The sequence below is a fragment of the Vigna unguiculata genome, chromosome 1 (assembly GCF_004118075.2).
Source record: "Vigna unguiculata cultivar IT97K-499-35 chromosome 1, ASM411807v1, whole genome shotgun sequence".
Classification (NCBI taxonomy): domain Eukaryota; kingdom Viridiplantae; phylum Streptophyta; class Magnoliopsida; order Fabales; family Fabaceae; genus Vigna; species Vigna unguiculata.
The window spans coordinates 10,708,448-10,721,930 of NC_040279.1; the positions used below are offsets into that span (position 1 = coordinate 10,708,448).

The 13,483-nt window shown below is 31.8% G+C and overlaps 1 non-coding gene and 1 pseudogene across 1 annotated transcript; both read left to right on the forward strand.

The window, feature by feature from the left end:
• Positions 1-3,515: 3,515 nt before the first annotated feature.
• Positions 3,516-6,728, forward strand: LOC114181481 (annotated as a pseudogene).
• Positions 6,729-10,703: 3,975 nt separating this feature from the next.
• On the forward strand, positions 10,704-10,783 carry LOC114165421. Its single transcript, XR_003599705.1, has one exon. It is a non-coding gene; the product is annotated as a small nucleolar RNA snoR116 (small nucleolar RNA).
• Positions 10,784-13,483: the final 2,700 nt, after the last annotated feature.

Genomic DNA, 13,483 nt, shown 5'->3' on the forward strand with positions numbered 1-13,483 from the left:
AATTGTTTTCAATTTGGTCCTACTTTTCGTTATATTTTTTCAATCAACTCCTTTCCGTTAACTTCGTCTAAATCATTAACGGATGTGAACAGTAACTGCCACGTGTCATTTTGTGATTTTTTTGATTTTTTTTAAAATTTTTTTAACTTTTTTTTAATTTTTTTTTAATTTTTTTATTTTAAAAAAAATGTACACGTGTCAAGCTCATATTATGCCACGTGTCATTTTTTTTATTTTGATTTTTTAATTTTTTTAATTAAAAAAAATCCACGTGTCAAGCTAATATCATACCACGTGTCAGAATTAGATTTTTATATTCAATTTGGTCCTATTATTCGTTATCTGTTTTCAATTTGGTCCTAGTTTTTTTAAAAAAATTTAGTATTTTTGTTCCTCTCCAAAGACAAAATATAATTTGTATATAAATGTTATATGAATATTCTTATTAAAATACATATTTTTATTAAATATTTTTAATTTAAAATTAGAGTTGGTTTAAAATTAAATATTTTTAACCTCTTAAAATTTTAAATTAATAGTGTTATTGCTTTTTTTCGTTTTAATTTTAAACTAAATTTAATTCTAAATTAAAATATTTAACAAAAATATGCATTTTAATATATACAAATTAAATTTTGTCTCAATTTGGAAAGGAACAAAAATGTTAAATTTTTTTAAAAAAATAGGACCAAATTGAAAACAGATAATGAATAATAGGACCAAATTGAATATAAAAATCTAATTGTGACACGTGGCATAATATGAGCTTGACACGTGTACATTTTTTTTTTAAATAAAAAAAATTTAAAAAATTTAAGAAAATTTAAAAAAAAATTAAAAAAAAAATCAAAAAAATCACAAAATGACACGTGGCAGTTACTGTTCACATCCGTTAACAATTTAGACGGAGTTAACGGAAAGGAGTTGATTGAAAAAGTATAACGAAAAGTAGGACCAAATTGAAAACAATTTAAAAAGTCGGACCAAAGTGAAAAAAGTCGACCAAAACTAGGACCAAATGACTATTTAAGCCTTAAATTTAAATTAGTAAATCTTTTAAAATAAGTTAAATATATTTTTGTCCTTCAACTTTTAATGAAAATTAAAATTAGTGTCTCTTGAAAATGTTGAACTCAATGGCAGATCATGACCAAAAGTGTTGAAGGTGCCAAAGTAATATAATTTTTAGATCATTAGTATAATGCTTCAAGATATATGAAGAAGTAGAATCTATTTTGTTTTCATCAATAATTTCCTTTTCATCACTTTTAAACAATGAATTCATTCTTTTATTCTTTATCAATATACCTTTTTTTATAAATAATATTAAAAAATAATTTATCATAATCTAATAAAAAAATTGAGACACATAATTATTAAAAGAAAAATATATTATAGTCAAGTCACAATTAAAAATCGGTTATGAAAAAGCACATAATACATTATTATTATTTTTTCTATATTCATAACAAAATAAATATACAAAAAGCTCATGAGATAAAAAAAAAATTAATTATCAAGTGAGACAAGACAAGAGACGGGAAAGGAAGAGGATAAATGAGAAATATAATGAGTTTGTGTCTAACTTTTTTTCTTTAAAAACAAAAAGAAAACATATGAGAGTGAGAGATTATTACAATTTGTGAAAAACTAAAAAGACAATGAAAAGGAAAATAAAGATTATGTTAATAAATATTTGGTTTAATTACTCTTTTAATTCATGTTTTCATTTAAAGATGTTAAGTAGGTCCTCCGGTCTTTATTAGTCTCAATTTGATCGATCCCGATTTTTTTAAAAATTGATGCAAGTTGCTCTTTAATGATCAATTTCGTTCAATTTCTTAAAACAGATCAATGATTCTTTCATTAAAATGTAAACTCTTAACAGGGATGATTTGCTTTGCTTTGTTAGTGTAATTAACATAATCTTAGTGTCAATTTTTAAACAAAAATAGAGACCAAAAGAAAAATTAAACCTAAATATTTTCATTCTTTGTTATATTTAATTTTATATTTTATTATCTATTAACATTAAATGTTGTGCTTATATAAAACAAATAAAAAGATACACAATTTAATTTTCATCAATTCCTAATATGTACTACCTAATTTAAAATTTTTAATAAATTTCAAATATATTTTTATATTACATATATATATATATATATATATAAATCAAATTTTGGAGGGGCCATGGCCCTCCCTACCCCTAAAGAGATTCGTCCATGCTTAAACAAATTTAGTCCTTTATCTTTAGAAATGTGTGAATTTAGTCTTTTAAATCAAATTTTTGTAAGTTTATTTGATGTTGCAAACACATTTATCAGCTAACATTGCAGCGAATATATGTTAAACGTCGCAAACAATCTAAAATACTATAATGAAATGTGTTTGAAATGTCAAATAAACTTAACAAAATTTGGTTAAAATGACTAAATTCACCCATTAAGAAAACTAATTTCAATTTTCACTAAAGATAAAAATATATTTAATGTATTAAAATGTGATGATAAAATGCGCCACTTATAAAAGAACCTTAATTGCGCAATAATTGTGGAGATCTTCAACGTTAACTAATTAACACTACTTTTTATAGAATTTTCAATAGAAAATTTTCTTACTTAGCATGTGAGTAGGCAAATTTCACAATTAAAACATGAAGGAATCTGTTCTGAGTATTGAAAGTGATGTCTTTTGATGACTTCTATATAAGAGAAAGCTATGATATCCATAAATTGCTTTAACTTATAAAAATGTATTTACTTTTTTTTTTTTTTTACATTTTTCTCTCGTGAAAGTTTTTCTAGAAATTTCCTTGGACTCAAACAACTAGTCTCTTTTTTTAACTAAAAAAGTTTTCATATTTCAACATCAATTTTGCATCTTCTTTCAGCTACCTATTTTCTTAGTTGAAGAATTAAAAGTAGTTCTAATAAACAATAAAATCATCGCTCACACTGACCCAGATGCAAACTGCTTTTTCTATTTGTTTTTCTTATCCAACCTTACTAAACCAATCATTTTCGAATCCAAATTATACTTGTGATGCATAATTTATTTATGCTATTATTCAGGTAAAGCCTGGGAACTTTCGTTGATAGTCCTATAAGAAACATTATTTAATAATTAAACAACTAATGAATAGTATTTCTTTGCTTTTGTTCAACATTTCTTACAAAAATAAATAAATTTTTCAGCGACTAAGTAATTGAAATAAAAATATGAATATATTTACGTTAATTCAAAATTAGTTCAATCTAAAATGTTTCATTTTAATTAATAATATATATTCTTATCTTTTTAAGTTCATCTAACTTTCTAAACTGAAAAGCTATACTTTTTTTTTTATCTTTCTTCAAATTTTATTATTCAAATGACATTTTAAGTCATGGTAGTTTTCGATCTTATCACTATTATTCTTATAGATTAAGTTATAGATTAAGTTAAAGTTGTCTCCTTTTTGTTAAAATGTTCAATGGAGTGTTTTAATTTAACAAGTTTATGTAACGTGGCTTATTCAGCTTCTACTCATAAAAAAGTAACCCACCTACTTGGAAGCTTGCCTACACTCCACAAACAGAGGGTCCCCCACAAGCTCTGTTCTTTTCCTCTTCCTGGATGACCCTGTAAACTACGAAAGGCCCTTAACCTTTCCTGTTTTGGACAACCACCATGACAGAGAGTGGCGGTGGAAACCGCCGCGGGGAACCGCTGCTGGAAATGCAGGAGAAAGAGCTTGCAAAAGCTCCATGGAGACTTAACGTGGAGGAGTTTCGTTTGCCAAACCAAACGCATGATCATCACCATCATCGTTTCTTCTCTTTTGGTGGACTTCTTCGCAAACCCAGTAAGATATCCTCTTTTTTCATTTTGTTCTGTTCAAACGCTTTATGTGGGTCTAAGAAGTGCCATTGTTGATGCCTTCAATGAGTCTTTTACTGGGTGCACAGTTTAATAAGGGAGTTATCGTAAGCCTTAAAAGTTGGCGTGTGGGATTTTAGGAAACCTGTGTTAGTGTGATTATGTTTTGTTTTTGGACCTTTTGTTGGGTCTAGTTTTGTTGTATCTTTGGGAGGTATGGTTGGTGTGTTGGTTTGTGCAAACCCAGTGTGCCTTTGTTTACTCTTTGATGCTAAAAGTGGTAATGCCTTTATTTCGTGTATTTGGCCTGTGTTGAAATCGGAGAATCCGGACTAACCTTGTACTTTGAAGTGTTTGATGGGTATTTGTTTTTCTCTTCGTGGTGATGCTTTGAGTTTTGAAAACTGAAGAAGTTGGAGAAGTGTTGTTATTGGTTTGTGTTATGTTTATCGTAGACCATGCTAGGAATCTTTGCATATAAGCAGAATTTTGTGTTGAATGCTGACCATTGGTGCTTGTATTTGATTGATTATGTGAATTTTCTTAATTTCTCTCTAATAGTCCCAATGCTATTTTGTGATTCAGGGAAGCAACGGAAAGTGGCAGAATATTACAAGCAGCAGGAGAGTCTACTTGAAGGATTTACTGAGATGGAGACTATGACTGAAACGGGTGGTTTCCCAGGAGCTCTCACCGAGGTTCATTGTTCTATGACCACGGATTAGAACTAACCAGTTTTGACAATAATCTCAGCCAAAGTTTATGACTTTACTTTCAACTTTATCATTTCAAACACGTGAAAAAAAAAATTGGTCAAATATAGTCTTAAAAATGAATTCTAAGTGTAACTTAATCTGATTTGTAAAATGAAATTTGCCCTTGATATAATTTGGTCATATTTCTAGTTTGTGTGAGATCTTCAACATGGGTTAGGCTTAAATCTACTTTCTAAGTTGGTATTGGAGTCTTAGACTACTGTGTTACTTATATTATCAGACCATCCATAAATATCAGATTTCATATTTAGATATCCAATCCTCGGTGTGGAGCATTGTGTTAGACATTTTACACTGAGACTAAATAAATATTTGATCAAGTTATAGTTACAAGTGAGTTTAAACCTTATCTTTTAAGATATAAAAATAGAACTCTACTAAATATACAAATGTTTATCAGGATGAAATGAAGCAACTACGAAGAGTGAGAGGATGGCTATGCACGTGTCAAATATATGTAACGTAGTGCTGTTTGCAGCAAAGGTTTATGCCTCAATTGCAAGCAGATCATTAGCAGTCATTGCCTCAACCATGGATTCTCTATTGGATCTCTTGTCAGGCTTCATATTATGGTTTACTGCACATGCCATGAAAAAGCCAAATCAATATCACTATCCAATTGGAAAGAAACGCATGCAACCAGTGGTAAGAAGTGATTTACACTGCTTTTTAGTGAATGCGATCTTTTAGATATAGTGCCATAATGCCCAGGTAGTGCAAATAGCAACAATTGTTTGTATAAGATAGTTGCAAAATAGTCATTGCATGATATGACTTCTGTGCAGGGTATCGTTGTTTTTGCATCAGTAATGGCAACCTTGGGATTACAGATTTTGATTGAATCTGCCCGGCAACTTATTTCCAAGGTAATTGGGATAAACTTTTGTTCTTGTTTGTTTCCATAATTATTATATCGACATAATTTAATTTCTTATATCGCACTTTCTTATTATAGTCTAAGCCTGACACGGATCCAACAAAACTCCACTGGATGATCGGGATTATGGTGGGTGTGACTATAGTGAAGTTCATTCTTACGGTCTACTGCCGAAGATTTAAAAATGAAATCGTTAGAGCGTATGCACAAGATCACTTTTTTGATGTCATTACTAATTTTGTTGGATTAGCTGCTGTTGTTTTAGCTGTTAAGTTCTACTGGTGGATTGATCCAACAGGAGCTATTATTGTGAGTTCATAACTACATCCTAATACTTCTCTTTAGTTTTCATGTTTTGTTTTCAGTTATTGGTACGTACGAACACGACTTTGCATTGCATTACACTTCTTTTTTAACGTCATTTTGTCTATGTAGAGGGACTAAATTCACATCATTTTGTTAAAGATAGATAATGTTAGATGATTGTTTGCTTGTTTCATCAAGCCCGTGAGGTTTTTTATGAGGAAAGATACGGAAAGGTACATTACCAATGAGTTGTAACACGAACTTACATAAGAGACTAGGACATCATTTTCGATAAAAAACCTTAAACGAGCTACTTCATTGAACTACTAATGATGATATCCTGAATGTGTAATGCAGATAGCATTGTATACCATTAATACATGGGCCAAGACTGTGATTGAAAATGTTGGTTCACTCATTGGAAGAACAGCACCACCTGATTTTCTGGCAAAGTTAACTTATCTCATATGGAATCACCATAAGCAGATCAAGCACATAGATACTGTTAAAGCATACACCTTAGGTGCAGATTACTTTGTGGAGGTCGACATTGTGTTGCCAGAAGACATGGTTCTCCACGAAGCACACAACATTGGTGAGACACTCCAAGAGAAGCTAGAGCAACTTCCCGAAGTTGAAAGGGCTTTTGTGCACATAGATTTTGAGTTCACTCACAAGCCAGAGCACAAGGCCACGGTGTGATATGCTGGCATAGCTTAGTTTTGCTAATTCTTCTCTTGTTTATTTTATGTAAGGCTAATAACGTAATGTTTCTTTCTGATGTTTGTAGTTTCTGATTCTTCTGAATGATATTTCCTATGTGGTTGATTTAGTGTAATGTGGGTTTAGTCCTACACTTAGTTGTCAAATTGCATTGTTTTGTTATGTCATGGGACAATGATTGCATACCTAACGTTGCTTTCTTCTTAGTTATTTTAAGTCAAAAATGGCATAAGATATTTGGATAATGATATTTCAACAAAAGTATGTGATAAGTTTTTGACAAAGGTGATGTGACGGTGGTTTTTTTAAATTTTTATTACGAAAAGGTTAGTTCACACGTACGGCAGAAAGAGAAAGGAAACTAAAATTAAATGTAAGTTAGAGAGAGAAAGTGAAGAAGATAAAAAGGGGGAAAGTGAGGCTGGGGGTTGCGAAGTGAGAAATCGGGAGAGAGAGGGAAGAAGTAAGGTCGTCGGAGTTTCTAGTTCAGTGAAAGCGAGATTCCGGCAAGCATTTCGCCATCGTTAGTGGAGGATCAGTGAAAGCGAGAAAGATAGAGAGAAAGAGGGATAAAGTGAGAACGAGAATGAGAGAGTGAGAGGAGTTAAGCATTGCAGATTAGTGGTGGATAATTGCAGTTATTGTCGCCGTTTGGGTGGGTTACTGGAGACAGGTCGTAGAAGAAGTCGTCGACGACAAGGAATTCGTCTTCCCGAGCGTACAATCGAACCTTTGCCGGAGCCCATTTAATTTATTTAACCTAGAGGTAATGTATTTCGTTTGTATTACGTAGAGGATGTGTTTGTAAAGTTGATCTCATTGGCTGTGGATGTGGTTGTTGGTGATTTTTGTTCTTTTGAGAGATATGGTTGGTGAATGAGCATTTTATGTCTGTGTTTGGTTGTCCGCTTCTAGCATTGACCATCATGTTATTGAATAACGAAGTCCAATCCAACAATTGTAACTGCATTACCTGAAGTATGTGGTCTTTGTTTCTGCACAATATTGTATAAACAAGTAACGCCGATGTGGGCAGTAACGCATGTGTATGTGGGGAGTTCAAGCACAGTTTTTTCATAACAGCTGCAGAAGATACCAAAAAACTTAACTTAAATTTACAAATCAGACAAGTATTCCTTTTCATGACCCAAGCCTGATCCAATTCCAATTCAATTATTTAAGTAGGAGTGTAGCCTCACAGTATCCCAAATAAAAACCTGTTACAAAAGACGGGAGTTAGTCGCACCTATGTGGGGACTACACTTAAACTTTTGCAATACTGCTTCCACATTGAATAAAAACTATTCTTAAGTCACTTTTTTCGAGCATTGACCATCATGTTACTCAATCACGAAGTGCAGTTGACCAATTAAAATTGAATGAAAGGAATTATGTGGTTTTTATATGTACACACAGTATAAACAGCTCACGCCGATGTGGGGAGTAAGGACGCTGTATGTGGGGAGTTGGAGCAAAGTTTTTTTAATAAAGCTGCAGGACAAGCCAAAAAACTTAATTAAAAGTGCTAAATACGTTATTCCTATTTCATTCCTTAATAAAAAAAATTACTTTGCATGACCCAAGCGTGATCCAATTCCAATTCAATTAATTTAGTGTGAGTGTAGCCTCACAGGACCCCAAGTAACAACCTGTTACAAAAGCGGGGAGTAAGTCGCAACTATGTGGGGAGTACACTTGAACTTTTCCAACACATTTGCCACATTGTATAAAACTTTGTTTAACTCTCGTTTTTGGAGCATTGACCATCATGTAACTCAATAACGAAGCCCAATGGACCAATTAAAATTGAATTAACTGAAGTATGTGGATTTTATATGTGCATTGAATTGTATAAACAGCTGACTCCGATGTGGGGAGTAAGGACGCTGTATGTGGGGAGTTGAACCAAAGTTTTTTGAACAAAGCTGCAGGACCACGCAATAAACATAATTTAAATGTGTGAAATTCGTTATTCCTATTTCATTCCTTAAGAAAAAAGTTACTAAACATGACCAAAACGTGATCCAATTCCAATTGAATTAATTAAGTGGGAGTGTGGCCTCACAGGATCCCAAGTATAAACCTGATGCAAAAGCGGGGAGTCAGTCACAAGTATGTGGGGAGTACACTTCAACTTTCCAATACTGCATCCACATTGTATAAAACTTTGTTTAACTCTCGTTTTTGGAGCATTGACCCTCATGTAACTCAATGACGAAGTCCAATAGACCAATTAAAATTGAATTAACTGAAGTATGTGGATTTTATATGTGCACTGAACTGTATAAATAGCTGACTCTGATGTGGGGAGTAAGGACGATGTATGTGGGGAGTTGAACCAAAGTTTTGTGAACAAAGCTGCAGGACAAGCCAAAAAACTTAATTTAAATATGGTAAAAACATTATTCCTATTTCATTTCTTAACAAAAATATTCCTTTGCATAAGCCAATTCCAATTCAATTAATTTAGTGGGAGTGTAGTCTCACAGGACCCCAAGTAACAACCTGTTACAAAAGCGGGGAGTAAGTCGCAACTATATGGGAGTTTAGTGTAATGTGGGTTTAGTGTAATGTGGGTTTAGTCCTACACTTAGTTGTCAAATAGCATTGTTTTGTTATGTCATGGGACAATGATTGCATACCTAACGTTGCTTTCTTCTTAGTTATTTTAAGCCAAAAATGGCATAAGATATTTATTTATACTTAGCTACCTCTGATAGATGCTTGCTATGTTATACTTCATTTTTTAATTGCCTCACAACAATTCCTTAGGTGGGTGCATGAGGGTAGGGTGTTAAAGGATGTAAATGTTAAAATGTAAAGTTCTTTAAAATAATTGCTCCTTTATGGAAAATGATATTTGATACCAATAAGAGGATGACATATTTAAGAAGAAAGTGGTAAATGTAAATAGTGGTTTGATGAGAAAGGAAGAGATGGATTTAAATATGTAAAATTAGGCTTTGATTTAAATTAGCTGTAGAGAAATTTTAGTCCTTATTTTCATATTTGTTTACTTTACCGCAATTTAGTACAAGGAATATCGAATATTGCATCCAAAATTAAATTATACGTGGAAGGAAATTCCCTTTTGATAACACAAGAACATGTACTTATGATTCGTGATACCATGGTAGAATGTAAACAGTGTTTATTAAGAAATTTGTTTAAAAAATTGAATCTCACCCACTCTTAATTGTCTAAAAATTTAAATATATTTCTTTGATAAATAACTTTTGTTAATATAATCTTGTATATATATATATATATATATATATATATATATATATATATATATATATATATATATATATATATATATATATATTCTTTTATATATAGTTAACCTATATCAAATAGATTTTGAAAATATATAATTATTCAACAGCTTGCACCTTCACAATTTCATTGTGCACCCAAATACATCTTAAAATTCTAATTTGATCCTCTTTTGCATTTTGAGATTTATAATGAACAATTCAAGAGCATTCCCCAATGTATAATTTAAAATACAAAAAATATATTTTAGAATTATATCATTGTAATATATATTTAATATTCCAGATTCTACCGAATACAAAATAAAAAATACATTCTGGATTGTACAATATAAAATATATATATTTTTATTTTTCACATGCCTATTGGTGCATAATAAATCCATGGAGGTGTAGGAAGAAATGTCGTTCAACACAATAGTCAAGTCTATTATTGTAAATTCTCAAAAAAGAAAAAAAACTACCTATAATGATAAAAAATCTTGATATATATATATATATATATATATATATATATATATATATATATATATATATAATTTTCATTCTATTTTTTAAATATTTAATAAATATGTTGATTTAGTCCTAATGTTTAGATTTTTATTTTTGAACGAATAAGTTGGTGAAGTGCAGCAAGTAATTACGTAGGGAGGCCGCAAAGAAGTGGGCCTATTATGTCATGGGCTATGCGGCCTAAAATATCGGAAGGACCCATCACACTAGAAATTAGGGTTTCGTCGTTATTCTCTGTTCCACACCCTCGCTACCTATTTAATCCCCCATTATCTTTCACTCTACGAGAGTTCAGGTCACAAGGTATTCCGAAATCCTTGCACTTTTCTCTTTCAAAGTTTTAATTGTTCGTTGATTTTATCAGTTCTGAGGCAGTGATGACTAAATTATTACCATCAAACTATAAAAGCTTATGGAGCTTGTTGATGCCATCTATTTTATCTGAGCCTTTTCTTCTTTAAATTTTGTTTTCATATTTGATTTTCGTTGCGTTGTTTACTGGTTTTGGTTTGAATTTTCAGAGGAAATCGAAGCAAGGCAACAAATTAGAGTCTCTGATTCGCCTATTCCATGGCCATGTCTCTCTCACGCCTCATCAATCCTCTCTGCTGCAGTTCTTCAACTTCAAGTTCCTCTCTCTTTTCTTCCAATAGAGCCATGCAAACTTTCTCTTTTTTGATGGAACCATTTTGTTTTCTTTTTTCGTGGTTTAATTTCGTGAGTTCGGTGAATTGAAGCTGCTGCATTGAATAAATATTTCTCAAGTTTTGGAATTGTAGTGGCAAACTTTCTCAAATGTGATTTGGGTCTGTAAATTGCTGGCTGGAACTGGAAAGTTTATTGCTTGCTTGGTTGATTCTTTGTTTGTTTTCTTCAATATGAAGAGGAAAATAGTTATATGAAGCTGTTGAATTAAAGAAAAGGCATAGATAGAAAAGTGAATTTCTTTGTTTTCTGTATACATACTCAAATGGAAATTGGGAAATGATATGAGAAAACCTAAAGGATTTGACTTTATATGTTTCCTTTCTGCTTATAACGAGTTGCAAATTAAATATTTGACTTGATGTTTTTCTCCTCTCTTTTTTTTATTTGTTTCAACGTTGGATGGCTCCTGTCTTATGTGCATACGGAACTATGCGCATCTCCTCTCTCTAATTTTTATTTCCTTTTCAACAGATTCTTTGGTGACTTCATCATATGTGAAGGAGAAAATGGAGAATACATCCTGGGTATGATATGCATGTACTTATGTTATATATTTACAGATAGAGAGAGAAAGAGAGGACACATAAGGTTAATCTAAGAGTAATTTCAAAAGAATCACTCCTTATCCTCACCTTTGATTTCTTTCAATCAAATAGTTCTATTGAGTAACTTATCTTTATCTGTTAGATTAAAAGAAATGAAAAGTGTAGTGTAAAGGAGTTACTCATGGATTGACTATGGAAGAATTACTTTTGGAATAACTTGTTCTGCAATTTTAGATTTCATTGTGATGAATAATATTGCCAAAAAATAAAATTGCAGTTGCAATAGTGGTCATGATACAGTTGAAAAGACAGCAAAAATCTTGACATTGTAACCACACTTGAAGTCTACATTGATGAAGGAAAGGAGATTTGATGATATCCATGGTGATCAAGGCTGGAATGTGTGCTCTCCATGTACTTACATCATTAAGAAAGTGTGCTTGTAGTTTGTAATTCATGTTATAGACCTTAAAGCATTAATTAGATGTAGATTGGTCTTTTGTGTGGTTTTAATCTGTTGAATGGTTTTTCAACAGGTTAAAATGTCTCTTTTAATCTGTTGAATGGCTTTTTAACAGGTTAAAAGGTTGGTTGCAGTAGTCTTAAACTACAACAAATTCAATCAGTTGATTTAGTTTTTAATGGACTGATTTCACTTAAGTCAAGTGAAATCAACCGATTGATTTGAAAATCAACCTGTTGAATTTCGTAACAGTTTGACTATAAAAGTTGTGATTTTCGAAAGAGAGGTCTGTTGATCATTTTAGAGCACGATTTGGTTCTGGAAACTTGTGGAAACTCTCTCCTTCGTGATCATAGGTGTTGCAGCTGTTGAAGATTGATCTTGGATCAATTCTTGAAGCTTTTGCCATGGTTTGAAGCTTGGAGAAAGTGGTTTGTGGTAGGCAAGGCTATGCTACCACTGAGGTTTGATCTTTCTCAAGCTTTGTGTGTGTGCCTGGTGGTTTTCCAGGTCTGCAAGAGGGTTCTTGCTGTGCTGGTGTGATTCTTGTGTGATTCAAGAGTCTTTTGTGGTGATTTTGCATATTTTGGAAGTGTAAGGGTGGATTCTTTGTAAAAATTTTAAAATAGTGCAAAGTCAAGCTCAGGTTGCCTTGACAAACTGGATGTAGCTCAGGTTTGAGTGAACCAGTGTAAAAATTTGTGGTGTCCTCTCTTCTCTAACCTTTCTCTCTTGCATTTTCATTTTAAAGTTTCAAGAACTTGTGCTTTAATCATCTTTTTCATGTTCTTGCATGTTTTCATAGCATCTGAAGCATTGAGCATGTTTGTATAATCATTTGGAACTGATCTTGATCATTCTTGAGCATTTTGTTTCTGGTTTAAAATTCAAATTCACATTTATGCATTTTTCCTAGTATTTCAGTCGACTATTTTTCAGTTTCAATCGATTGATTATACCATAACAGAATCTGTTTAGTAAAATCAATCTGTTAACTCTGTTTTTGATCGATTGAAAATGTATAGTTCAGTACTGTTTGTAAAAATAGCCTAAAGTATTAACTAGCCAATTCAACCCCCCCCCCTTCTTGGCTTTTCAACCATTTCAAAACTAACAATATGAAAAAACAAAGTTGCCCTCCTGCTTTCCAGGCCGATGGTAAACCCTACCTTTAGGGGTGCAGGAGACTATAAACTAAGGCTAACTCCACTAATAATGTATTTAACACTTAGCTCCAAAGTTGATTCCTTAAAATTTAAAAACAGTTCATCATTACATTCAATAATAAGAAAGTGAAACGGTGTTAATTGGATAAGCTCTTTTATCTAAAGCTTTGTGTGTAATTAATTTGTTTACGGAAGTATATAAAACTTATGAAGTAGCTCCTTTATTTGTTTATAAGAATTTTTTAGGTTAAAATACATTTTTGGTTC